The sequence below is a fragment of the Rhineura floridana genome, chromosome 1 (assembly GCF_030035675.1).
Source record: "Rhineura floridana isolate rRhiFlo1 chromosome 1, rRhiFlo1.hap2, whole genome shotgun sequence".
NCBI lineage: Eukaryota > Metazoa > Chordata > Lepidosauria > Squamata > Rhineuridae > Rhineura > Rhineura floridana.
Genome location: NC_084480.1, coordinates 125,995,712 through 126,023,330, shown reverse-complemented (window position 1 = coordinate 126,023,330; position 27,619 = coordinate 125,995,712). Strand labels below are relative to the sequence as shown.

Genomic DNA, 27,619 nt, shown 5'->3' with positions numbered 1-27,619 from the left:
CTTTTTTATTTATTTATTTGCTGGCATGGCCAGTCTTTTTTATTCTTTAACTTGCATTTAATGTGATTTGATACTTTTGTCTTATCAACTTTTATACTGATTGCAGGGGGCCTTTTTGGTGGCTTGGTAGATGAGAACATTGGGTAATGTTTTTGTGAAATGATTTTATAAATGAACTTGAAGCAATAGAGTAGGTGTTCCTTTGTCTATTTATTATTGATAATAGCCTGCCACTCGACCAGAAGTTTGTATTGAATTACACCATTATATGCAAATCCATTTTTTCATTACTGCTGGCAGGCTGAGGTACCCAATAGTACAGAAAACACAAACATTTTGCCTCTAAGTGCTCAAAGACATAAAGTAAATGAGGCATGGCTATTGATTGTCTTTGGCCTACGTTATCTGCACAGGAACTATTAAGAAGGCTTTTATATCTTTCTTTCATGCATCATTTTCTCACACTATCTAATGAAGAACTTAAACCATAATAAGCTAGTCTCTAGAAAGTGCATTTTATGAGGCTAAAAACTAGACTTTTGTATCAAGGGCCTTCAACCAAACCAACCAACCAATGTTTGTTTGTTTTTCTCCTGTGTTTATTGCCTTGTTGCACTGTTATAGTACAGTGAAATTGTGTAGAGCTGAATGGTGGAGTTATCTGTTTAATTATTTTCTTCTTTTATGGTTTTAGTTTATCTACTTTAAAGCAAATCGGATAACTGATTTTTTCTTTTATTTGAAAAAGAAATCATCCATGATAATATTAAGGATTTGTGCTTGTCAAAAGCCAATCTGTTAGTGGTGATATGAAGCTGGTGATAAAATGTATCTGAACTACATAGATGTTTCTCTTTGCAAAGTCCTGTGTCAGGAGTACAGTCTCTCAGCTGGAGGGTAGTTTGACTTCCACGTTGAAATGTAGATCTCAGACAAAAGCACAATATTGTTGGATTTTCTTAACAAGTCTTTAGATTTGATAAAAAGAAAGTAAAGATATTTCACTGTGTTTTTGCACTAGTCATAAGAAGGTCATTGACCTAGGTTGCAAGACACATGGATCTTGTGGGCAAGTTCAAAAGAGTTGCCAGCCTCGTCACAAGCACTTCAGGAGCATATGGTGATGCTACCAAGCTCACAACTAGGAATTGTTCATTCAATGGCAGCATCCTGTATAGCTCACGTACAGGATGTGAGTTTGGTGGTGGACCTGCTTGCTCCTGTGGCTTTGCTATGGGGGGAGGTTGTTTATTATCTCAGTACTCTCAGAAAGGAACTAGAAGCCATGCTGTAATCATCAATTATCCACAACTTGTACACATTTACACATTTCATGCTTACTGGGCTCCTGCCGGGAGGAAGGGCGGGATATAAATCAAATAACAACAACAACAATACTTTATCTATAGGTTAGATTTCAAGTTTGTTTTTACTGTCCGGATTTTATATATATATATATATATATATATATATATATATATATATATATATATAAAGCTTTATTTTTTAAAAAAAATATATAAGTATTTGTCGATCTTCCTCTCATTCAGTGAATGTGACAGGCTTATTTAATACCACAGTTTCAAAATTGCTAGAGAAAGGATGGATAACAATCTATCTCTGCTGCCACCACACACTAGATACACTTTTTTTTGAACACAGGAGGATAGTTAAAGCTGGGGTGTGTGTGTGTGGAATGGGAGAAGTTTCCATATCAAGCTGTCAATGTATCTTCTTTGGCAGATTTGAGATAGATTTGGACAACTTTAGTTCAGAGATGGATGCTGGACCACTATAGTTCAGACCAAAGTGCCTCTGGGAAACAGAGTTGGCTTTTGGTAATGCTTGAAGTCTCATCCAGTGCTAAGGTTCTATAGTAGGGGTTTGGGTTGCACTAGGTAATTAACTGGCACTGAAGGTTAAAAAAAGTTTTTAAAAAACTGATTAAAAAAACAACACTACCCATTCTGTAGTACAGTCACCTTCTTACAAAAGCAAGTTTTCAAACTAGTAACAGTATCTTCTTGCCTCTTACACTCATTAAACAATCTATTTCCGAACTATTTTCCCTGTCCCTCCCCCCGGCCCTCATTTTTGGAAGATCTCTGATTCATCAAATCAAAACCAAGATGTTCCAGCAGTATCCTTGAGCCTCATTTTAGTTCATGGGGATTTGCTTCAGCAACAAGCCTTTCAAAGCATAGTGGTGTTAAGCTGCCAAACTCTGAGCTCAAATCATGGTCCCTGAGGTTCAACCCAATTAGTCCACCAGCTTTCCTACTTAAGCGAGTCCTCCAGCACCTTGGGAGAAAGGAAAAACAATTATGAATCACTGAAGCGGGAGGCTTCAGGAAATATCATTTGTCATGCACAAGAATAGTGAATTAGAAAATATGATATTGAAGTTTTGAGATCAGTGTTTTTGTTTTGTTTTTAGCTGTCCATTTTGGCACTTTGTGTGTTCTGTTTTCCTGATAACGTCATGGTTCTAGGCTGTCAAGGTGCATAGCAAATTTCGGTTCTTTCAAACAGTACTTTGTGTCCTGAATAATCTAATCACCCATCAAGGGTTTTGATTTTCATACCTTCATGTACCATAATCTCACTCCCTCAGACATGTGTAGGATAGGGTTACTAGATCTCCATTTTTCAGCCAGAGACTCAGGTTTTGGGGGCTCCCTCCGGGTCTCCGGGTGACTCACCTTAATCTCTGGACTTTCAGCTTTCATTTTTTAAAAAAGCAAGTTTCTAGGTGGTACAGGGATATACACCAAAACGTCAGCCACCCCCCCACAACTTCTTAGTTGCTCTAAATTCTGTTCTAACCCCTGCCCTTTCAGGTTTTTAGCTAGTAAGAAGTCAGGGTTGTGATTGACCAGGAATTATAGAGGCAAAAAAGAGACAAATTGAATTGTCTGCCTTCAAGTTGATTCTGACTTATGGCGACCCTATGAACAGGGTTTTCATAGTAAGCAGTATTCAGAGGGGGTTTACCATTGCCTTCCTCTGAAGCAGAGAGGAAGTGACTGGCCCAAGACTCAGAAAATGTGCTTTTTCTCTGCTTTTCTGAACATCTCACAGATTTGATCAGTTACTGTACTGTGAAGGGGTAAAGCCATGCTTACGTGGTATCATATTTCACTTATTCAGTCAACTTCTTTAAGTGACTTTAAGGAACAGCAATTGTCCAAGGCAGTTGAGCATTCCTGACACAGTTTCTCGGGAACACCTTGCTCAAACAAAGCTTGAGTTCAGAACTTTCACTAAACTTAAACCCTTAGGTTTCAAAAACTCATTTTTACATACTTTTTTTAAAAACTTGCTTTTGCAGAGCAGAATGAGCACCTACAGTTCTTACAGAAGTGCTCTGCTTTCCCTACAACCTTACTATTATATCTGAAGATATTACAGGGTTACCAGTTCAGCCTGTGGAGACATTTGTTGGAGAAGAAGGGCAAATGGCAAGTTAAGGCTGACAACCTTGGTGGAATTAACATGAAAGAGACAAGAGTGAGAAAAGCAGAGGTGGGGAAGGTTATGAAAGGTCTGTCTTAGGCAAGGGTAAGAAGCCTGGAGCTAATGAGGAGGGGAGGATGTGAAAGGAGTGAAAGGTGTCAAAACCTGAGTGAAGAATTTGAGATAGCTGGCAAATGGCAGCTTCATAGCTAGAAGAGAGGCAAGAAGTAGGCCGATTGTCTCTAAAGTACCACAAGTAAGGAGGAAACAAAGGGAAGTTTTCATAACAACAGTTTACACCTCAAGGAATTCAATAATCTCAAGAAAGAACTCCATGGTTCCCAAGTCATATTTTTTCTGCTGTAATTGTTGTAACTAGCAGGGATACGATAGGAAGACCCTGACCTTATTTCAGATCGTATTGAAAGAGCTTAATTAAATTTGATCAATGTGTCAGCTACTACTTGGTGAAGTCTAGAACAAGAACTACACTAATGTAATGCTGACATCACTTCAGCCAGCTTATTCAAAATCACATATGTGAAGTTTAAGAGCTCATTTACACAAGTTGTTTTTGAGGTAGTAGATTCCTCAGGAAGTGACCTTACCATTTCATTTATACCAAAGGGCTGTTTGTCTGAAATTACCCTTAGGAGGAAATCAATGACTTTATCACAGTAGGAAAAGTGATCCCCCCCCCAAGAAATTGAGGTGGTAAACTCTCCTTTTGAGGACTTTACTAGCCTAAGAAATCAACGAGGGATGATTTTATGAGCTCCCTTGCCCATGAACCAAGAGGGAGCCTGGGTGACCTTAGTATGAAAGTTACTGAAACCTGACCCTAGTCCTTATGATTGTTTCCTACAGATGGCTTTTTTTCTGAAGTACCTTGGGAACCAGCCAAGTGGAGGCAGCTCCCATGTCACTCATATAATGTATAAATCTATGCTATATCAGCCTTATAAGGATGATTCAATCATTATTTACCCTGTTATAACTTTATTTATTTATTATTTTATTTAAAATATTTCTATCCCGCCCTTCTACCCTATAATAGGGCACTCAGGGTGGCTTACAATAAAATCGAGCCTGTACATAATAAAATAGTACACAATAAAAATCACAAAAACATTAAATAAATTAAAATACATAAAATGCAATTAAAATACATAAAATTATACACACACACACACACACACATATACATGCATATATGCATATATAGGGAGTGGTACTGAAGGGACTACTGATGTAAAAATTAACATAGAAGGCATAGAATCAGTGTCAGGCTCTACTTTCAGTCCCTCCCAAAGGGTCTCTGGAAGAAGATCGTTTTCAGAAGTCTCCGGAAAACCATCAGAGAGGGAGTAGAGCAGGCTTCTTGGGGTAGGGTATTCCAAAGCTTGGGGGCAACAGCTGAAAAGGCTCTCTCCCATGTGCCTGTCAGTCTAACATCTTTCACTCCAGGCACGCAGAGGAGACCCGAGGCAGATGATCTTAAATCCTGGGCATGACTACTAAACTTTACTAGCATGACTACCCCAGCATAAAAGAATATTAAATTACTAGACAAGGTAAGAGTCACATCCATTCAGTGGAGGCTGGTCTATTAGGGCAAATGGGACACTGCTCCATCAACCTTAATCTGATTTCAACCAGGGCCCACCTGTCTTCCTATCTGCCTTCTTGCTTACAACCAGTCAAGGGATGGCTTTGTTTCTATCCTCTGGCTTCACCTACTGATGGTCTCCCTGCCTATTGCCTTATCAGTCCCAGTGGTCACAGCCCCTTCTGTATCTGTTACTCCACCTCAGTTTGGGACTGAAAACAACCACTTGTCATGCACCATCCAGAAGGTTTACAGGTAGATAATGTGGGCCTCAGGCTGAAAAAGGTTCCCCATCCCTGCTATAACACATTCTACAACATTGCATCTTCAGTAAGTGAAATAGTGGTTCCTCACAGTGAGGTCATCAGTAAATGGCAGAAGAAAGTAACTTCAATACAGTCCACTGGGTGGAATACCCAATTCAAGAATTTGGGGAATCTTAATGGCAAAGTAAAAATAAATACTACAAATGTCCATATTTTATACAAAATCTAGCACTAAATACTAGCAGTTTATTATATATTAGAATGTCTTGCTGCAGTTTCATCTTGGGTACACATCTCATTAGGGGATAGGTCATTGCAACTTAGCATGTGAAAACTCCAATTTCAGTCCCTGGCATCTACTGGTAGAGCTGGGAAAGGTTCCTATGCGAAAAACCAGTGGGCTACTGCCAGTCAGTGTAAACTGTGCTCCGTTAGATGGACCAATAGTCTGACACATTATAAGGTAATTTTCTATGTTCCTCACAAGCCACACTTTATTATTCCAACAGTATATATTATGCCAAAGTAGTGTCAGAGTGACACAACATGCAGGCTGTCAGTTTTACAAACAGCTGGATATTTTATATAGTTTTATGTTCTTATTACTGTTATACATGTTTCGATTTTGCAAAGCCCTTTGTTGTACATAGCTTTCAATTTTTTTCATATATAAAGCAATGAATACATTTTTAATTAAATAAACAAAATACACATTTCTAAACATTTTATCAGAGAGCACACATTTTAAAATGTACTTTGATACACTTCTTCAGCAAGTAACAGCATCCTACAAAGTCTTCTAGCAACTCGCAGCAGGCTTCACTAACTACATTTCCCATGATTCTTTGAGAGATGCCATGTCTGTCCAAAGTGAAATAAAGGTCTGGTGTGGATGTGGCCAGGGTCAGCTTTGATTTAAATTTGGGTGGGAGGCTACATGTGCCTGCTGTAGAATAAAAAGGTGGGGGAAACCCTGAAAAAGGGCCTTCTCAGTGGTGGCCCCCAAATTATGGAATGATCTGTCTGACGAGGTGCGCCTGGCGTCAACTCTGTTATCTTTTCGGTGCCAGGTCAAGACTTTCCTCTTCTCCCAGGCATTTTAGCATGTGTTTTTAAATTGTTTTTATATTGTTTCGAATTTTAAAATTGTGTTTTAAATTGTTTTTAAAATATGTTTTTAAATTGTGTATTTGTTTTAATGTTTTTGATTGCTGTAAACTGCCCAGAGAGCTTCTGCTATGGGGCGGTATACAAGTGCAATAAATAAATAAATAAATAATTCCAACAAAAATCCTACTATGATGTTGCTATTTGCATTGGCAGGAAAGCCCCCATTGGTGCTAATGGGAGCTTGCCTTCTAATGCAAATAATAACATCACCAGCCCCTGAAGCAGCTATTTTGTACATATGCACACTACATTTTAAATGCAATAAAGCATTTAAAAATAAAAAGAAAGCTGAAAAACAAAGTCCAGAGGGTCACATCACTCGAAAATGCTTGGAAGTTGTTTAAAAACACTATATTAGAAGCTCAACTGGAGTGCATACCGCAGATCAGAAAAGGTACCGCCAGGGCCAAGAAGATGCCAGCATGGTTAACGAGCAAAGTCAAGGAAGCTCTTAGAGGCAAAAAGTCTTCCTTCAAAAAATGGAAGTCTTGTCCAAATGAAGAAAATAAAAAACAAAAACTCTGGCAAAAGAAATGCAAGAAGACAATAAGGGATGCTAAAAAAGAATTTGAGGAGCACATTGCTAAGAACATAAAAACCAACAACAAAAAATTCTATAAATACATTCAAAGCAGGAGACCATCTAGGGAGACAATTGGACCCTTGGATGATAAGGGAGTCAAAGGTGTACTAAAGAACGATAAGGAGATTGCAGAGAAGCTAAATGAATTCTTTGCATCTGTCTTCACAGTGGAAGATATAGGGCAGATCCCTGAACCTGAACTAACATTTGCAGGAAGGGATTCTGAGGAACTGAGACAAATAGTGGTAACGAGAGAGGAAGTTCTAAGCTTAATGGACAATATAAAAACTGACAAATCACCGGGCCCGGATGGCATCCACCCGAGAGTTCTCAAAGAACTCAAAGGTGAAATTGCTGATCTGCTAACTAAAATATGTAACTTGTCCCTTGGGTCCTCCTCCGTGCCTGAGGACTGGAAAGTGGCAAATGTAACACCAATCTTCAAAAAGGGATCCAGAGGGGATCCCGGAAATTACAGGCCAGTTAGCTTAACTTCTGTCCCTGGAAAACTGGTAGAAAGTATTATTAAAGCTAGATTAACTAAGCACATAGAAGAACAAGCCTTGCTGAAGCAGAGCCAGCATGGCTTCTGCAAGGGAAAGTCCTGTCTCAGTAACCTATTAGAATTCTTTGACAGTTTCAACAAGCATATAGATAGAGGTGATCCAGTGGACATAGTGTACTTAGACTTTCAAAAAGCGTTTGACAAGGTACCTCACCAAAGGCTTCTGAGGAAGCTTAGCAGTCATGGAATAAGAGGAGAGGTCCTCTTGTGGATAAGAAATTGGTTAAGAAGCAGAAAGCAGAGAGTAGGAATAAACGGACAGTTCTCCCAATGGAGGGCTGTAGAAAGTGGAGTCCCTCAAGGATCGGTATTGGGACCTGTACTTTTCAACTTGTTCATTAATGACCTAGAATTAGGAGTGAGCAGTGAAGTGGCCAAGTTTGCTGATGACACTAAATTGTTCAGGGTTATTAAAACAAAAAGGGATTGCGAAGAGCTCCAAAAAGACCTCTCCAAACTGAGTGAATGGGCAGAAAAATGGCAAATGCAATTCAATATAAACAAGTGTAAAATTATGCATATTGGAGCAAAAAATCTGAATTTCACATATACGCTCATGGGGTCTGAACTGGCAGTGACCGACCAGGAGAGAGACCTCGGGGTTGTAGTGGACAGCACGATGAAAATGTCGACCCAGTGTGCGGTAGCTGTGAAAAAGGCAAATTCCATGCTAGGGATAATTAGGAAAGGTATTGAAAATAAAACAGCCGATATAATAATGCCATTGTATAAATCTATGGTGCGGCCGCATTTGGAATACTGTGTACAGTTCTGGTCGCCTCATCTCAAAAAGGATACTATAGAGTTGGAAAAGGTTCAGAAGAGGGCAACCAGAATGATCAAGGGGATGGAGCGACTCCCTTACGAGGAAAGGTTGCAGCATTTGGGGCTTTTTAGTTTAGAGAAAAGGCGGGTCAGAGGAGACATGATAGAAGTGTATAAAATTATGCATGGCATTGAGAAAGTGGATAGAGAAAAGTTTTTCTCCCTCTCTCATAATACTAGAACTCGTGGACATTCAAAGAAGCTGAATGTTGGAAGATTCAGGACAGACAAAAGGAAGTACTTCTTTACTCAGCGCATAGTTAAACTATGGAATTTGCTCCTACAAGATGCAGTAATGGCCACCAGCTTGGATGGCTTTAAAAGAAGATTAGACAAATTCATGGAGGACAGGGCTATCAATGGCTACTAGCCATGATGGCTGTGCTGTGCCACCCTAGTCAGAGGCAGCATGCTTCTGAAAACCAGTTGCCGGAAGCCTCAGGAGGGGAGAGTGTTCTTGCACTCGGGTCCTGCTTGCAGGCTTCCCCCAGGCACCTGGTTGGCCACTGTGAGAACAGGATGCTGGACTAGATGGGCCACTGGCCTGATCCAGCAGGCTCTTCTTATGTTCTTAACATTACATCTTGTTTAGCCCTTTTGCAATATGAAGGACATGCCTCATTTGGTGATCAATTGGTATGTAATGCTTTCCATGCTATTTATCTGTCTATTCTTCTTGTTCACCATGCTCCATTTTTGTATTCAGCACTATTCTGATGTCTTCTCTCAATCCCCACTTGCATCTTCTGGTCTTTTTCCCTTGATAGCTCCTTCCTTTCTTGATACTACTTCCTCCTATTGGAACTGTTTGTCTCCTGGCATCAGTCTGCCTCCTTCTGTACATATGTTTAAACAATTAGTCAAAAATCACCTCTTCTGTCCTCCAGCTTCTTTGTCTACTTCTTTGTCTACTTCTTTGTCGGCTCCCCTTCCATTGTAAGCACAGTTGCTTAAATTGTATGCATGAAAACAGGGCTTGTATTTTTTTTCCTTATGTACCAAGTCACAGATCCGCTGTTAGGACAATGATGATGATTTCATGAATTATGCATGGCATGCAGAAAGTGGATAGAAAAAAGTTTTTATCCCTCTGTCATAACATTAGAACTAGTGCACACCCAATGAAGCTGAATGTTGGAAGATTCAGGACAGGCGAAAGAAAATACTTCTTCACGGAGTGCAGAGTTAAACTGTGGAATTTGATCCCACAGTGGGCCACAGTGATGGCCACCAACTTGGATAGCTTTAAGAGGGTTAGACAAATACATGGATGATAAGGCTATCCATGTCTACTGACCATGATGGCTATGCTCTGCCTCCACACTCAGAAGCAGCATGCTTCTGAATTCCAGCTGCTGGAAAGCACAGAAGGGGAGAGTGCTGTTGCACTCAGGTCCTGTTTATGGGTTTTCCATAGACATGTGGTTGGCCACTGTGAGAACAGAATACTGGACTAGATGGGCCGTCTACGGCCATACTATCCTGCACACTCCCGATCTTGTCTGATCTCCGAAGCTAAGCAGGGTCAGGCCTGGTTAGTACTTGGACTAGATGGGCCACTGGCCTGATCGAGCAGGCTCGTCGTGTTCTTATGTTCTGCTTCATGTTCTCTTCTGAATGTAATGAAATCCCTCTATTTGAAACAACTGCTTCTCTGAACTGTGTATTCTCACATTACACATTTTTATCAAGTGAAATGGAGCAGCGCTGTAAACAAAACTGATAAGCAAGAGGGATCTGAATTTGGTCATTCAGATTTTATTTATTTATGGTATTTATATACCACCCCATAGCCGAAGCTCTCTGGGCGGTTTACAGTAACTAAAAACATTAAAAGCAAATATACAAATGTAAAACACATCTTAAAATTTTTAAAAAAACATGCTAAAATGCCTGGGAGAAGAGATTTTGAAGGGAAATTATATTTTGACTCCTAATGTGTCAGAACCCAACAGGATGAACATTAAATTTGCTCTGATGGTGCCCCATGTCTCATTCTTCAGAGCTTGAAGGAGAGAACAGAAGCCCCATTCTTTGCCATCAGGGGCATTCCCTCTTTGTTCAGAAATGTGTATTTCATCCAGTTGAGGGGGGTATGTCCATTCCACCTGTGGTAGACAACAGCTTTCACACATACCTGCTCAAATTAGACAGACATATTTATGTTCTGCTCTCAGTACACTGGATAATTCCCAGAGGAAAAACAGCAGATTCCGCCCCCTCAGGTGGGGGAGTGCTTACATTACTTTCATTTCTAATCTCCAGCTGGTAGCTGTTTATCCCAGTGGCTGCAAAATCCAGCCACTTACTTTTGAATAAGTTCATTAGAGCTCTGATTTACAGAATGCAGATTAAGAGTCCAATCCTAAACAAATATCTGGTTTTCAGTCTATGTAATCCATCTGAAACAAACAGGACACACTTGTGTATTGCATCTCTAAAATTAAGCACAGTAGGGCCCCGCTTACTGGCGTTCCGTTTTCCGGCGTTCCGCTAATGCGGCGGCTTTCAATGAGGGGAAATTCCCTGTTTCAAGGCCATTTTTGCACTTTTGCGACATTTTGCGACATTTTTGTGCGACCTGCTCCGTTATTTTCAATGGGTTTTGTTTTACGGCAATTTCCGCTTTACGGCGGCAGTCCGGAACAGAACCTGCCATATAAGCGGGGCCCGCCTGTAAAATAGCATTTGTACAATGACAAAGAAGATCAAAGCAAAACAGTGTGGAATATACTTCTCCATCCACATCATGAAACACATCAAGCCAATCCAGTGGTCTATACATGAGCATCACAATTCAGATGCACATCTTTCTATGCATCTGTTGCACATCTGGGACTGAGTCCATGTGCTAATTGTCCTTAGTGGACCAGATAATATGACAATACAGATTTTTGGTCTGAATAGCAGGCTGATATATTGTCTTTTGGAGAAAAACAACTGTTGGGAGGTATCCTTATCCAGTTTCTCCGAATGCCACTGATTTAATTGTTTCAGGATATTTTTTTCACTATTTATCAGTCAACAAAGGAGCAAAGATCATATAATATATAAATACATATGGATATGTGTTGGGTGAAGGTTAAAGGGTTTTACCTATCTATGTTATAATTTGAAGAAACTTTAAAATATTTTATAAAAACATAGGCCCAAAAGTTCAAATGGTTTTGAGGACAATAGTAGGTCAGCAGCAAGCAAGATCATAAATAAAAATGAACACAGTCAAGCTCTTTTAAGAACAGTATTTTGATGTATATTATTATTTTCATATATATCAGATATTTGGCAAGCACAGCAAAGTGTGCTAAGGATTCAATAAACAATCTGACAAGGGCAAATGAGTCACCTATTAAAAATAAGTATGGAGGGGAGTTTTTAGGCTAGTAGCAGCTGTTCACAGAGCAGAAGGAAACTAAAGCACCATCTCTAATACTTGCTATAGTAATAAGACAATATGTTACCATTAAAGATGTTCCGTTTCAAGATTACATATAAAATAAGCCTGTACACTAATGATGTGGTTTTTTAGCACTGAAGGAACCAAAAATATATTTGCAAGAACTTCTTGTACTCATTTAGTGAAGTTATGGGATTAAGTGGAAAATTAAATTTGCAGGCATGGTGTTTAATATGAATAATCAGTTAAAAAATAATCAGACATTACTTAATGGAATACAATGGAATAATTGACATGTGTTTGTGTGTGTATGTGGGTCCTTAAATTTATAAAATAACCTTATTAAAATGATAAAAAAATTAAGGAATAGGTAAGGAAAGCAGGTATCATTTCTCTGGACAATATTGGAAGTTTTGGGATTTTTTATAAATCTAAACAGAGTCTGAATATCTAGCCATTAATATGTATTCTATACTCTCAGGAGACACTTGATTGGAGGGAGGGGGCTATCAGGAAACCTAGAAGTTTGGGGAAGTCATAATTTAACTAAAATGGAGTATCTTTTGTGTAATAAATAATTTATTTCACATCAGTACATCTTTCATATCACCATATTATTATGTAAATGTCAGTCTAGAGCAGCCTTTCCCAACCAGTGTGCCTCCAGATGTTGTTGGACCACAATTCCCATCTTTCCTGACCGTTGGCAATGCTGGCTGAGGCTGATGGGAGTTGTGGTCCAACAACATCTAGAGGCACACTGGTTGGGAAAGGCTGGTCTAGAGTGTGGCTACCTTTTTTTGTACTTGCAATATATATATATTAGTTCTTTAAGTAGACATTTTGGAGGTTTCAGGGAAAGGTTCACAATTAGAAAGATCTATTGATTCTAGATAATAGGAAGTGGTTGATAACACTAGAACTCGTGGACATCCAATGAAGCTGAATGTTGGAAGATTCAGGACAGACAAAAGAAAGTAGTTCTTCACACAGCATGAAGTTAAACTATGGAATTTGAATCATAGAATAGTAGAGTTGGAAGGGGCCTATAAGGCCATCGAGTCCAACCCCCTGCTCAATGCAGGAATCCAAATCAAAGCATTCCTGACAGATGGGTGTCCAGCTGCCTCTTGAATGCCTCCAGTGTCGGAGAGCCCACTACCTCTCTAGGTAATTGGTTCCATTGTCGTATGGGTCTAACAGTTAGGAACTTTTTCCTGATGTCCAGTCAAAATCTGGCTTCCTGCAACTTGAGCCCATTATTCTGTGTCCTGCACTCTGGGACTATCGAGAAGAGATCCAGGCCCTCCTCTATGTGACAACCTTTCATGTACTAGAAGAGTGTTATCATATCTCCTCTCAGTCTTCTCCAGGCTAAACATGCCCAGTTATTTCAGTCTCTCCTCATAGGGTTTTGTTTCCAGTCCCCTGATCATCTTTGTTGCCCTTCTCTGAATCTGTTCCAGTTTGTCTGCATCCTTCTTGAAGTGTGGAGACCAGAACTGGACGCAGTATTCAAGATGAGGCCTAACCAGTGCTGAATCGAGGGGAACCAGTACTTCACGTGATTTGGAAACTATACTTCTGTTAACGCAGCCTAATATAGCATTTGCCTTTTTTGCAGCCACATCACACTGTTCCTTCCCTTTTTGGATTTAAAGTGGTTTGCTTCAGATTTAAAGGGGAAAGCAGTGGGATGCCTCCCCTTTGCCTCCTACGTCATGTGATTGCTGCAAATTTCATAGGTATGCAGGGAGGCTTGATCTCAAATTAAACTGCTGTGTGAACTAGGCTATGTCAGCACATACTCAAGAGGCCTCTAAAAGTCATACTGTAAGACTGTCCCATATACTTCGCACAACCTCCCCACTCTGTTGAATGGAATGTGAAACCAGAAGGACTCTGATCTGTTTATGGTGGGATTGTGAAAAAATAAAGCAATTCTTGACATGGGTATTTGACTTGATTTCTCGCATTTCTTCTCAGCTTTTATAGCCAGATCCTATGTTAGCGTTGTTGTCACTTGAAAGCTGTGTGCTATAAAGAACTGGTGGTTTTGCTCATGACAGCGACTCATTTAGAGGTAGCCAGTAAATGGAAAGGAGAAGCTGGACCTTCTTACTGGTGGGCACATGTATAGTAAATTGTGCTTTCTGAACGTGTCACCTATCATAGGTGAGTAGTATATGGCATGGTGATGCAAGACAAATTTGACAGTCTGGTTTCCGTTTGTGAATTTCATTAACAGCAACGACCCTCTGTAATGTCTACCACAAACACACACTGATCTCTGGATTCTTTTCAATTCTTAGTGAACTAGGTTTAGCTGTGGCTCCAGGTGTTATGCTAGTTATGCATTAAGTGCTGCGAGAGGGGAAGGGATTATTTCTCTGTAAGTGTTTTTTCTGTTGTCGCTCTACTTGTAAAGTGTTAAAATTGTTAACAAAAATATTTTTAAAAAATGCTTGCAGGATGATAAGGCTATCAGTGGCTACTAGCCCCCACAGTCGTGGACAGCATGCTTCTGAATACTAGTTGCTGGAAACCACAGAAAGGGAGACTGCTGTTGTCCTCAGAGCCTGCTTGTGGGCTTCTCCTAGGCACATGGTAGCCACTGTGATTACCAGATGCTGGAGTAAATGAGCCATTGGCCTGATCCATCAGACTCTTCTTACATGCTTGTGTAGAATATTTATGCTGAACCACTAGACATAAGTCTGGGGGGAGGGAATCAAACCTAACATAAGAGAGGGAATCTGAATATTGGAATCCCATAAGATTATTGGAAATGATTTAGACTAATGTACCATTAAAAAGATGCATAAGCTAGAAAGATAATTTTTATAAAATGGTACATCAGTGGTACTTGACACCCTTTATGTTCATAAAATAATGTAAAATATACCTGACCAACTACTGGAGATTAGTGTATCTCTAGCAGATTTTATATCTAGTGGCAATATCCAAAAATAAAAATCTACTGGCAAACAATAATTCAACTTATTAAAGATACAGTTGTTACTTACCTATGGATCTATTAACTATTGTCCGGTGTGAGACCTCATTCATCATTAACTTCCAGTGTTTCACAAGAATAAACTTAAATTTCCTCCAGATTGTTATTATTTTGTAGGGGATTTTCAACTACATACTGGCAAATTTAGTTTTGTGCAGTTAAAGTAGATTAAAGCCCTCTGGCACTCCAGTACAACAAACCTAGTCTAAAAAAACCCTGGACTTTGCATAAGGAAAATGATGGAGAAATGCACTAGAAAGTGTGGGATAATGAGCAATGGACAGAAAGTTATAAAACCTCCATGCAAACAAATCAGGATGAATGCTCATTAAATCATAGATGCTGTATAGCCTCCCCACAAACAAATAAGAATAAATCCTCAAACAAATCAAGATGAATACTCAATGAACAGGTCATCTGGAAGTGACCTTAGAAGCAAGCAAGTGGTATGAAACCCACAACAAAATGTGGTGTGGACTGTTCCTGTTCAAGGTGCCCATGAATTAGATTATATGAACTAAGACATAATTCAATTGCAGCTGGCATCTTATTAGACACCTATGTCTACCAGACTGATATATTATAGGAAGAACTGTTTAGAGAGCATACAGTATTTCACAGAAGGGGCTGTTCTTAATCCTTTAGAATTTAGTCACATGGTATTCCAAGGACGAATATATTCATGCTGTAATCCCTGTACTCCAAGTTTACCTTAAGTCAGTATTGTCAGGACTTTGGGGCAGAAGACCAAAGTAGAATAAGCAGTAGTGTTCCCCAGATTCAGGAGCAGGGCTGGCTTTCCATACTTTGAAGGAAAATGCATTACCAGCGAAAGGCAGTGAGATGTTTCCACAAGACCACTGAGTTTAAATTTTTCTAACTCTACCACCTCTTGAGTAGTAGCTGGGAGTGTTTTTACCAGCTTAGGTATCATTTGTGAACTGCAGTCTTTCCTTTGGAAGACTACTTTCTACCTTTGTGGATACAAATAAAATGTTGTTATGGGGTGGTGTGTGGCCCCAGTCAGCAATGGGTGGGGGGATTATCCTCCTGATCATATTACAGCTCTCACAGGACCACATTAAATCCTAGGAATGTCATGGAAGGGGTTAGGTTTGGGCCTTTAAAGGCCTTGATTCTGCTGCTGTCAACCTCTTTCTTCATGTGCCAGCTTCCCCACCAACCCTCCCTTGGTTTTAGTGCATCACTGAGTGATCACTGAGCTCTTCCATCACTGGTTGATGGGGCCAGATAGGAGTTTTCTTCTCAGTCAAATTGGCTCCCAGTTGGGCATTTTTTTTGCCTATCCCTCAGTGATTGTTTCCTCGGTTGTTAGGTGCACATTGCTTTGGTCATAACTTAAGCTGGAAATGTCATTGAGTAGGATCAAACATAAGGGGGATCCCCATAAGGGGTCCAATGGGGTACATGTGGGCCATGCCTCTAGCTTGGGGGGGGCTGTGCCTCATCCAGTATGCACCCACCCAAACTGGTTGCCCAGTAGGATCCCACGTGCATTTGGTTTGAGCCACACTGGGGTCTATTGCTGGCCAACACCCAAGCAACACTCCTAGGTGGGAGACACACATTCCCTTAGCAAGGGCTATTGGAATGAAAGTGGATCCTTGCTGTACTGCCTTGCCAACCCTACTTACTTGCTGTAATAAATAAAGTTGTGGCCTGTTTTCATCCATAAATTGTTATTGGCTGTTTAATTTCCTGTGGCTGCTGGGAGGCTGCATCCTCTGCCTACCTTACAGCATCAAGATTAGAGTGCTATAATGCACTAATGAGGGGCTGCCTTTGAAAAGTACTGTGGTTGGTCCAGAATACTTGGGCCAGTGTGCTAACTGGGAAAAGCTCACAGAGCATATGACACCATCTTTCCTGGTCATCAGTTTGATCCGAATTCACATTGCTGATTCTAACAGTTCTGGATCTTTGTGGTCTGGAATAAAGGATATCTGAAGGATTATTCCACTATCTGTGAAATAGTCAAACTGTTTATATGTTGGCTGTTGTTTGACAACCCCTTAATGCATTCTTATTGATTGGAAAAAAGGTGTGTGTGTGTTATATGGCCTTGCCAATCACTTTGGTGTTTGTTTGGCAGGATAAAAAATGCTTTTATAAATAAACAAACTGCTTGTTTCAGTTAAAGTTTCTGTGGTGTGTGATTTTTCAGTCACAGTCACATTGTGTCTTCAGTGGGCTTAGGGATTAATAAATAGCCACTCTTGCATAAGATGCATTCTTGGTGTAAGAGTGGCTCTAAAGGAGATCTGCTCAACGTAGAGCAGACATTAAAATGACTGACAGACTATTCAAAATTTGAAAATGTCAAAATAACAGTATTGAGCCCCAACTTCTGGTATGCCCCCCTGGCATTTTTTTTAATTTTTTTTTTTACAGTTGGAAAAAGCAAGGCTTCATTAGAGTAAGCTCTGGGCTCAATAATCTTTCAGCCATAGAACATACAAAACAATGTCAGTGTTTTTGCGACTTCGGTTAAAGAGAGATGCCACTACTTCTGTCCTTTGTGAATGTCCTAGAATATAAACTTGATTTTACCTAATACATTGGCTAGACTCCACTCAGCCAGGGGAGCATAACATACCACCATGCATATTAATAGTGCTATATAAATAATATAGAGTATCATATAATATTGATATGCCTTTCAGATAGGTTTATCTTTGGCTTTATAGATAGAAAAGTAAAAAAAAAAAGCTTTAGTGATTAAAATAGAGGACTAAATGTCCTCAGAGATCTATTTCGGAAGCCAATCCAAGACTTTCAAAAAACAAATATCCTTTCCTCTCAGCCGGCCAGCAAGCTGGAGACAACAGTGTTGCACAGCATCTGCACTGTGTTTTTTTCCTCAACCGTATGCATGCTGGCATTTTTTGGGGGGGAGGGGGGTTCTTTCTGGGACAGAGGATGCTGCTGCTTGGTAGGCTTGAGCCTTAATACTTTACAAATGAAATACCAATTTCCAGGATCCTTGCTTGTCAAAAATGTGAGATTGCCCTCCCTCCAAAGGAATGAACTGACTTGGCCAATCCTAAATCACTTCCTGTGTTATGTTGAGTACCACTGGATCTCCACTTGCCCAGGAACATGTTTTTCTGCTGTGTGCTGTGCATGGCCAATGGTGTGCTCACCTGGAGGTTGCTCAACTACACTATTGTTCAGGCCACAACCCAGAATCTAGTCAGATGAATTGACTGCCTTCAGTGAGGGTGGGACTGAGGAGTGAACCTGAGAGGAAGCTCTCCGTTCTGTCTGCTCCTAAGGTGTATAATAGAGGACCCCATGTGGTTTTATCCATTGTTTTCATTGACTTCGCTGACCCACACTCCTTAATTCTGGAGTTTGTTACCTTCCTATAAACATAGGTTAGCTGCCAGTTAACAGGGCTAGGAAGGAATTTTACCTGAAGTTGTGACTTGGCTGTGAAAAACAGAGAGTGTGGTGGTGGAGCATTCCTCATAGCAGTCCTGCTAATTTCAGTCTCCTTTTTGTAGGAAAATATGTAAGACATTTAATAAACTGAATTAAACACGGTCATATCATTTCTCTGTTATAGGATTGCAGGGGGTGGCCAATGTGTGGGTCCCCTGCAAGCTTAAAGTTTTGTGTCCATAGTGGTGAAGTTTAAAGTAGAAAGGACTGCTGGTCTGGTCAAGCCAGTTTCTTTGTTAAGCTAATAGATCTGACCAAGTCTGTCAAGTTCTTCCATTAAATGTCTAAGGATTTGGTCAAAGGTAGATGTGTGCAATAGGAACGAGGGTAGCCCTCCTCCCTCACCTGGTTGGGGTGTTTTGCCTGATGTGGAGCTGGGAGCTGGAAAGGCCTGACTGTGCTCTCTGTGCTGAATCCCCAGCTATGGTGTTAGAGGCTCCTCTAGAAACCAACCTAATGGGGAAGCAAGGTCTGTTGCAGTGTTAATTCACTTGTGAGCCCTTCCATCTCATGCTCAGGTTTTATATATGTGTAAATAAAACTATATAACCTAAAGACACCACAGCCTGTGCTGACCTTCACTTCAAGGAAAGCAAACCCTGGGTAAGTGTTGGAACCCTTAGAATCTCTCACTGATCAGAGATTGGGGTGCACATAACACTGGTTTCAGGAGTGGGATTGAATTTCCTGGAGGACAAATTGGAAGCAAGGCTTTCCTGAGTCAAAATGGAGGGAGAAATATTAACACTCCTGGAAGAGATTAAATTGATATTCCAGCAGCAAAAGGAACTGAACTCTGGGTCAGCACTGGAACCCCTGGAAGTCTCTCACTGCTTGGAGACTGGTGCATGCAACCGGGGCGTTAGACCGGGCGGCTCCGAAACGTCCTCTCCCCCTGAATAGAACTCAGTTAGCACCGTGGTATACACCACAGCTGCGTATTCTGAGACAGGAGGTGAGACGACTAGAACGCCGGTGGCAGAAATCCCGCTCCGAAGGTGTCCGGACAAAAGTTAGAGCAGCAGTAACTGCCTACCAAGTGGCAATAAGGACAGAAAAGAAGGCTTTCTTTACTGCCTCTATTGCGTCTGCAGAGTGCTGTCCCAGGAGGTTGTTCCAAGTGGTCCGAAGCCTGGTCGGTCCAGTTGCTCAGGAACCCTTGGAACAGTCAAAAGCCTCCTGTGACACTTTGGCTAAGCACTTTGCTGATAAAATCGAACACATACGGAGCTCGATCCCGTGCGCCGTGGATACAGTGAATGAATCGGAGTTGACCGGTTGCATGCCGGTATGCTGGGATCATTTTCAGCCTCTCTCTTCTGAGGATGTGGACAAGGTGCTCTCGACTGTAAGGCCTACCACCTGTCTAACAGACCCTTGCCCATCGTGGCTCATCATGAGATGCAGAGAGAAGTTGGGTGAGGGGATCAAGGCGGTGGTAAACGCATCCTTGAAAGAGGGTGTGATGCCATCAGCCCTCAAGGAGGCAATTGTAAAGCCCATCTTAAAGAAGCCCTCCTTGGATCCCCAAGTTTCGCCCAATTTCGAATTTACCATTCTTGGGCAAGGTCATTGAGCGAGTGGTGGCCAATCAGTCGTAGACACACTTGGATGAAACGGATTACTTAGATCCATACCAATCGGGCTTCAGGACTGGTCACGGAACTGAAACAGCCTTGGTCGCTCTGGTAGATGATATGAGGAGGGCATTAGATAGGGGAGAATTTACCTTCCTTGTCCTCCTCGATCTCTCAGCGGCTTTTGATACTGTCGACCACAGTATCCTTTTATATCGCCTAGAGGGATTGGGAATAGGAGGCACTGTATTACGGTGGTTCCGCTCCTTTCTCTCTGATAGGTACCAACAGGTGGCATTGGGGGAGGAGGTTTCAGACCCTTGGCCTCTCAATTGTGGTGTGCCACAGGGTTCTATCCTCTCTCCCATGCTATTTAACATCTATATGAAGCCGCTGGGGGCAATCATCAGGAGATTTGGGCTGCAGTGTCACCAATATGCGGATGACACTCAGCTCTATCTCTCATTTAAATCTTCACCAGAGTTGGCTGTGGAGACCGTGTCCAAGTGCCTGGAGTCCATGAGTGGATGGATGGGAAGGAATAGGCTGAAACTGAACCCCGACAAGACCGAGGTACTGCTCGTGGGGGACAAGAGAAGGTTGGGAACCGTTGACCTGAAGTTCAATGGGGTGAGTTTACCCCTAAAGGACCAGGTCCGCAGCCTCGGGGTTGTACTTGATTCCAAGCTGTCCATGGAGGCTCAGATTTCGGCTGTGAGCCGGGCAGCTTGGTACCAACTACACCTTATACGTAGGCTGCAACCCTACCTTCCTGTTCATCACCTCCCACTGGTAGTACATGCCCTGGTCACCTCTCGATTAGATTACTGTAATGCGCTCTACGTGGGGTTACCCTTGAAAACGGTCCGGAAACTACAACTTATTCAAAATGCGGCGGCTCGATTACTTACAAACAGTCGTCGCCGGGACCACATCACGCCAGTGTTGTTCGATCTACACTGGCTTCCAGTTGTTTTCCGGGCCCAATTCAAGGTGTTGGTTTTAACCTTTAAATCCCTACACGGTCTCGGCCCAGTTTATCTAAAGGAGCGCCTACAACGCCACCAATCATGCCGCCTGACAAGATCGGCCACACAAGGCCTTCTCTCAGTCCCGCCAACCAAAGCAGCTAGGTTGGCGGGCACTAGAGAGAAGGCCTTTTCAGTGGCGGCCCCCACCCTCTGGAACTCCCTCCCACAAGATCTTCGGCACATCTCTTCCCTGAATATGTTCCGCAAGGCCTTAAAGACCTGGCTTTTTCAGCAGGCTTTCGGGACTTCTGGGGAGGCTTAATATTCTTCTGTTTTAAATGCCTCCTATTATGTATTGTTTGCTCTTATAATTTATATATTTCACTGTATTTTTATATTGTATTCTGCCATATTTATTGTATGTACGTCGCCTAGAGTGGCCATTGGCCAGATAGGCGACACATAAATTAAATTTATTATTATATTATTATTATTATTTTAATTTTACTATCACAACTTCGTTCCTGGCAAAGAAGGAATTGGGCCAGGTCCATGTTGAAAGTAAGTGGGGGTGTGCAAGCATCCATCTCCCCAAAAGGGGGTCTTTTTAAGGAATGTTGTAAGAACAAAAGAAGAGCCCTGCTGGGTCAGGCCAAGGGCCCATCTAGTCCAGCATTCTATTCTTGCAGTGCCCAACCAGACCAGATGTCATGGGAAACCTGCATGCAGAACCTGAGCACCAACAGCGCTGCCCCCACATGTGATTCCCAGCAACTGATATTCAAAGGCATACTGTTTCTCACAGTGGAGGTAGAACATAGCCATCTTGGGTCACAGCCTTTGATGGTATTTTACTCCATGAATTTGTCTAAAACCCCTTTAAAGCTATCAGAAAGTGGTCATCACTACATTTTGTGGGAGCAAATTCTATAGTTTAACTTTGAGGTGTGTATTATTATTGTTGTTGTTATTGTTGTTATTATTATCTTTTTTCCTCCAAACTGAAAACTCAAAGCAACTTACAACATTAAAAACAAGAATAAAAACACTCTAAAATACTCAGACTACATAAAACAGAACCCAACTCTTCCCCATCTGATTAAAACTAACAGAAAAATTAAACTCCAAAGGCGTGGATGAATACAAATGTTTTTACCTGGTGCCTAAAGACAGAATTACTTTGTGGGTGATATGTACTGCTACTCCCATTAGTATCCCAGCAAGTGTGCCAGGATAGTTGCATCAGCCTAGATCTTTGCCCTGTGCTGTGCCAAAAACTTTGTGAGCTGTAACCAATAAACCTGTTGCCTCTGGAGTCCATTTCAGTCTATATATAGTTCTTGCTTTCAGAAGCCACCACCAACCCTCTTCCATGCTGCTGGCACAAGCAGTTTTTGGAGCAGTTGTGCCACCCAACATATTTTCATGGGATTGTCTTTACCGAAGGACCTTAAAATACATAGCAGGTCTATAAAGCTGTTACCCTCTTTTCCTTCATTTCCATTGTCTCGAAGCCATAGAGAGGAGAGGGAGAAAGTAAGCATTGTCCATCACTGTTTCACACTAAGAATTGGAAAATCATTGTCCTGATATATTAAAATTTAAGACTCCATTATCAGGTTTAGTTCTGCACTGGGGATCTTCAGTAATTTTAAGAAATAGCCCAGAAAAAAATGAGTCACCTGGTTGGCCACTGTGAGAACAGGATGCTGGGCTAGATGGGCCACTGGCCTGATCCAGCAGGCTCTTCTTATGTTCTTATGTTCTTATCCCATAAAATTGTTGTTTTTGTCAAGGGCCTTTAATGTTATCATGTTATTCAGCTCTGAAATATTTCAGTAAAACTGAGTTTCTTAAATTATGAGGATATTATCAGGGACCGACAACCTTTCTGGGTCAGTGGACACATCAGGAATTTTGAGAAAGTGCCGTGGATGCCAGTCAAAAAATGGCTGCTGTGGTGGTGTGGCATATCACAAAATGTCTGCCATGGCAGCATGACATAATGGCTTCATTTCAAAAGAGGCTGAGGCAGTGCAAACAGGAACTGAGCAGGAAGAGCAAACTGTCTTATGTATTGTGGATTTTTGAGGGAATATTTACTGAGACCTTTTGCAGGCAGCACAGGAGGTACTGCTGGGTGCACTGGCACCAGCCAGAGCTACAGTGGCAAACCCTGATCTATAGTGTTCAGAGCTTGGAAAAGTTACTTTTTTAAAACTACAACTCCCATCAGCCCCAGCCAGCATGGCCACTGGATGGGGCTGATGGGAGTTGTAGTTCAAAAAAGTAACTTTTCCAAGCTCTGGTGTCACTGATAAATGCCACTGGGTTGGGGGAAATCGGCAAAGACATTTGTGAATCAAACTTGCTAGACTTGATAAATCCCAACCAAGTCTATAATAAAAATAGATGCTCATATAAAAACATCAGACTTTCATTACTCTCATAAATACCAAAAATTATAATAAGGATAAATTGGCTGCATGGAAAAAAGTAGACATGGGGTAAAAATCTGTTTCCTATGCATCAGGTGAATTTGAATGTTTTCAAAAGAAAATTTCTTCAAAACTGTCATTACCATGATAAAAATAGATGTTCTCCCTGAAAGTGGACAGACACCCAAAATGCTTCTAACATAGAGTCACAAAGCAAGAGCTGCCTCTTTCCTGCCCTTTTCACAATTGATTTTGCATTCAATCTGTGACAGGTTTAAGGGAAGACAACAGATAAAAACATTCAACTCTGAACTATCAGCAGTTTGTGTGTGTGTAAGTATAAGAGAGAGAGGTGGCTGGTGTCAGTGCCTGGCATCCTTGGAAATTGCAAGGTCCTCAGCATCCTGGCAGGGCCCACTGTTGCCACTTGCACTAGGCCAACTTTTTTTAAAAAAAAAATCTGGTCTGGAACATTAAGTAGAATAGGGTAGCTGCATCTAGCTGCCATTTTAATTTCCCACAGTGTCCTCAATATGGTGCAACTCCAGGGCAGTAGAGGCTCACCTTTTTTGGTCCAAGGGTGCACTGAAAGGCAACCACCCTCTAAGGATCATGGCGGTGGGCCTGGCCATTGTATATTTACACACAAGTATGTGGACATATACACACAAAGATCAAACATACGGACAACACATACACTCACACCAATAGACCACACATGCTCTCTCTCGCTCTCTTGCTCTCTCATGCACACACACACACACACACACACAACACAACTTGGGGAAAGATCATTCTGTACAGAGTGAAAAAGAAAAGCAGTGTTTTCACCCATCTTCTACAGTTCTGGAAGGGAAGTGGGGAGACAGATTGTGCTTCACCGTCAAGGAGATTTGGGTAACTGGAGAGCAGGGGAATATGCTAGAATGGTTGGTGGAGTCAGAGTGAGCAGCTGGGTCAGAGTGCTGCTGAGAATATCAATTAGGAAGTTCAACAGGCACAGAGATAGAAGAGTAGAGAGAGAGAAAGTCTGAGAGTTGGAAAAGGAATAAATGAAAAGGAAAAGTTGAAATAGGGATAAATTGATTCCTGCATTGGGTAGGGTGCTGGACTCAATGGCCTTATAGGCCCATTCCAACACTATTTTATTTTTCTATTAAAGGTTGGTGGTTCAATCAGCCAGGGCCTGTTCTAAACGGCGGCCAGGTGGGGCACTGGCCTGAGGGCCCCTGGAGCTGCAGGGGAACGGGGGCCCTCAGCGGCCCCTCCACTCCCCTTCTGCTTTCTGTGGCAATCTGCAGCCCCCCATGCCCTCTACTTACCTGTCTCCTGCCTTTTAGTATTGCCCTTAATGAAGATGGCAGCTGCAGTTTCCCGAAAGTACTGAAGCCCCTGCCACCATCTTAGTTGATGGCAGAGATGCGCGTAGCACGCACGCTTGCCATCAACAAAGCTGGCGGTGGAGGCTTCATCTCCTTAGGGAAACCGTGGCCGCCATCTTGGTTAATGGCAATAGTAAAAGACAGGAGACAGGTAGGTGGGGGGGCCCGCATGTGTGCAAACACGAACACGCACATACACCGGGGCCCAGGGCAAGCTGATGCCCAAGGCCCCCAGCATGTCTGGAGCCGGCCCTGCAATCAGCTATTAAAAAGGGAACCAGTGATGTAATGTGGAGATATAGAAAGAGTCAATATGTGTTACTCTTTACTAAATGACTACTTGTTCTGATTCCATAGATAAATATATTTATCAATTCTTAAATTAATGAGTGTGTTCTAGTATGGGTAGATTTTAGGAATAATATGTCTCACCCCACATGCTAGCATATAAAAGGAATGGCCTACAGCTCTGTAACTTAATATATTGTGGTAGCAAGTTATGTACACTACTTTCAGAGCTTTGTGACTATTTTATTGAATCAAATAATTAAGGAAAGACTGGACTCAGTGGGCCAGCTGAATGACTGACGTAATGACCACCAGAGACCAGGGCCTCGTAAGGGACCTCTGAAATACCACAGCCTCTTTCTCACTAGTACTGAATGTATGGCTGTGGGGGTGATGGTAGTACTGGCCAGAAGACATAGGTTGAGAGGCAAGCCCAATGGGTGCAGCCCTGCTCCTTCTTCAAACATTCACTGAATGTGTGTAGGAAAGGGTGTCATGCAAAGAGCCTGACTTGCTATCAGTACTGATCTCTCCCGTTATAGCAGTGCCTGTGCGTCGCAGGGAGTGTTATGTTCAAGAATGCACGCAGCTGTTTACACCAGACAGTGGTGAGGCCCAGTTGGCCGGCCAGCGCTCTGCATTTATTGATTGTACTCCATAAAATATGCATCAGAATCTTCTACAGTGAACTAGGGTTTCAGGGCTCTCATGCAAGGCTTCCTTGGCAGATGTCAGAATAAAAAGAGTTCTCTGAAGCTTAATAGTTATGTAACCTTTGCACTTCATGGGTCTTCCCATGAGATAGAGGTATAGTTATCAAACTGATTGAGAAAAGTAAAGTTAGATAGCTTGTAAGTGTCGTAGTGAGTGACTGCTCAATTTGAAGAATGATTATATACCAAATGTTAAAATCATGGAGTGTTTAGAAGGAAATTGTTGTAGTCCCAAGACTGCATCCATTCTGATAGTACCACTGAGAACACAAATAACAGCTTCTTATATTTGATGTTTTTATGGCTTTCTTCTGTTATTTCATATAATGGGTCTATGTGTGTTACATTAAAGAAATCCATTATGTAAGTACTTTACATCAGGTTATACTGCCATTGTTTAGCGAAAGCTTCTGAAGATAGCCATGTATCTGTCTGTACACATTTAAAAGTTGTGAATGAGAACATGAACTGTCATTGTAATAGGGTCAGATATTTCTGACCCAGGTGCCCAAGTTATTTTCTCTTATCACCTGATTACCTTTTTTTTAATCATCAACAGGAGAGGCCCCAGAGTGAACATACACTGAGACACAGGACTTAAGCAGCATGAATGACTCTTCTAGGAGTGGTAAGTAGGTTTTATATTTTTCTTCCATGGAATCTCCACTGTCTGATTTGATGGTGATTATTTAAAGTTACAGTGGCCTGTAAAGTGCTATGCTTTTATTTAGTGAAGTAGCCAACCACCTAGGGCAGCCAACAGTGCCCTCCAGATATTGTGGACTACAACTTCCATTAGCACCAGTCACCATGGACAATGTTCAAGGATGATGAGAGATGTAGTCCAACAGTATCTGAAGGGCAGTACATTGACTACTTCTGAGCTAGAGAATAATGTAAGACCCTGAGGACATATCTACCAAATGATCTCCAGTTTTCTTCCATACCTTTGAAGCTGAGTCTGGATCAACAACTGCAAATGCATTTTTCATGCACTTACCAAGAAGAGTGTCTGCAAATCTGCTGTATTGCAAAACATAGTAGCCACCTACTTGCTGATGGGAGGTGAAAGAAACAGATATGAAAATTAAATAATACAAAAGAAGCACATACAACTCTGCTTTAGCACATACACTGGTTGCTGGTTCATTTCTCAGTGCTGATCAAAGTACTCATTTTGGCCTATAAAACTTCTACAGTTGTATCCCCCGCATATCTTAAAGGCTTGCATGGCCATGAATCTTATATGGGGACTTTGCTTGTAGTGCCGTAGCGTATGACCTGGAAAGGCAAATAAGCAAAACATTTTTAGCAGTATGATTAGAGCGTGAATTTCTGGCCCAGTATTGACTTACCAGTGCTGCAAAGCATTTCTCTTCAGAAAAAAAAATGTTTTGAAATAAAGGTAGCCTTTTTAAATTTTTTAGCCTTTTTAAAAATTTTATATTTTTAAATTTTAAGTATATTTTTAAGATGAATTGGTATATTATTTCATGTTAATAAAAGGGTTTTTTATATTTTTAAGTATTGCCTTATCTAAAACCATGTTCAAACAGAAACTTTCCAAATAGATGCCATAGAAGAAGACTTGTCTCAAGTCGAAACGCGTCTGGCAAATTATTTGAGATATGTGGTGTATTTTATCTTTGCATTTTATACCTCTGTATTAGAATATCTTTGTGATTTCTTACTGTGTTGTCGTTGGGAGTACATATATATCTTGTCAGCACAGCAAGCAGATTACATTACAATTTGTGGGAGTAAATTATATGTACATTAGAAGTTGGTCAATATTGTGCATTTGTTTGGCTATCAGCCATAGACCATATTTTCCATCATTTATTTCTGCATATTTTTCAGAATATATCATGTTTTATTAGACCCTGACTTTAGGTGTT

General features: G+C 41.3%; 1 protein-coding gene across 16 annotated transcripts in view; it reads left to right on the top strand.

Moving 5' to 3' along the window:
• LINGO2 (leucine rich repeat and Ig domain containing 2) overlaps positions 1-27,619 on the top strand; it is a 982,977-nt gene that overhangs the window by 546,253 nt on the left and 409,105 nt on the right. For all 16 annotated transcript variants that reach the window (XM_061631549.1, XM_061631628.1, XM_061631608.1 and 13 more), the window contains one exon: positions 26,281-26,349. The gene's annotated coding sequence lies outside the window, so the exon portion shown is untranslated. The remainder of the gene's footprint in view (positions 1-26,280; positions 26,350-27,619) is intronic.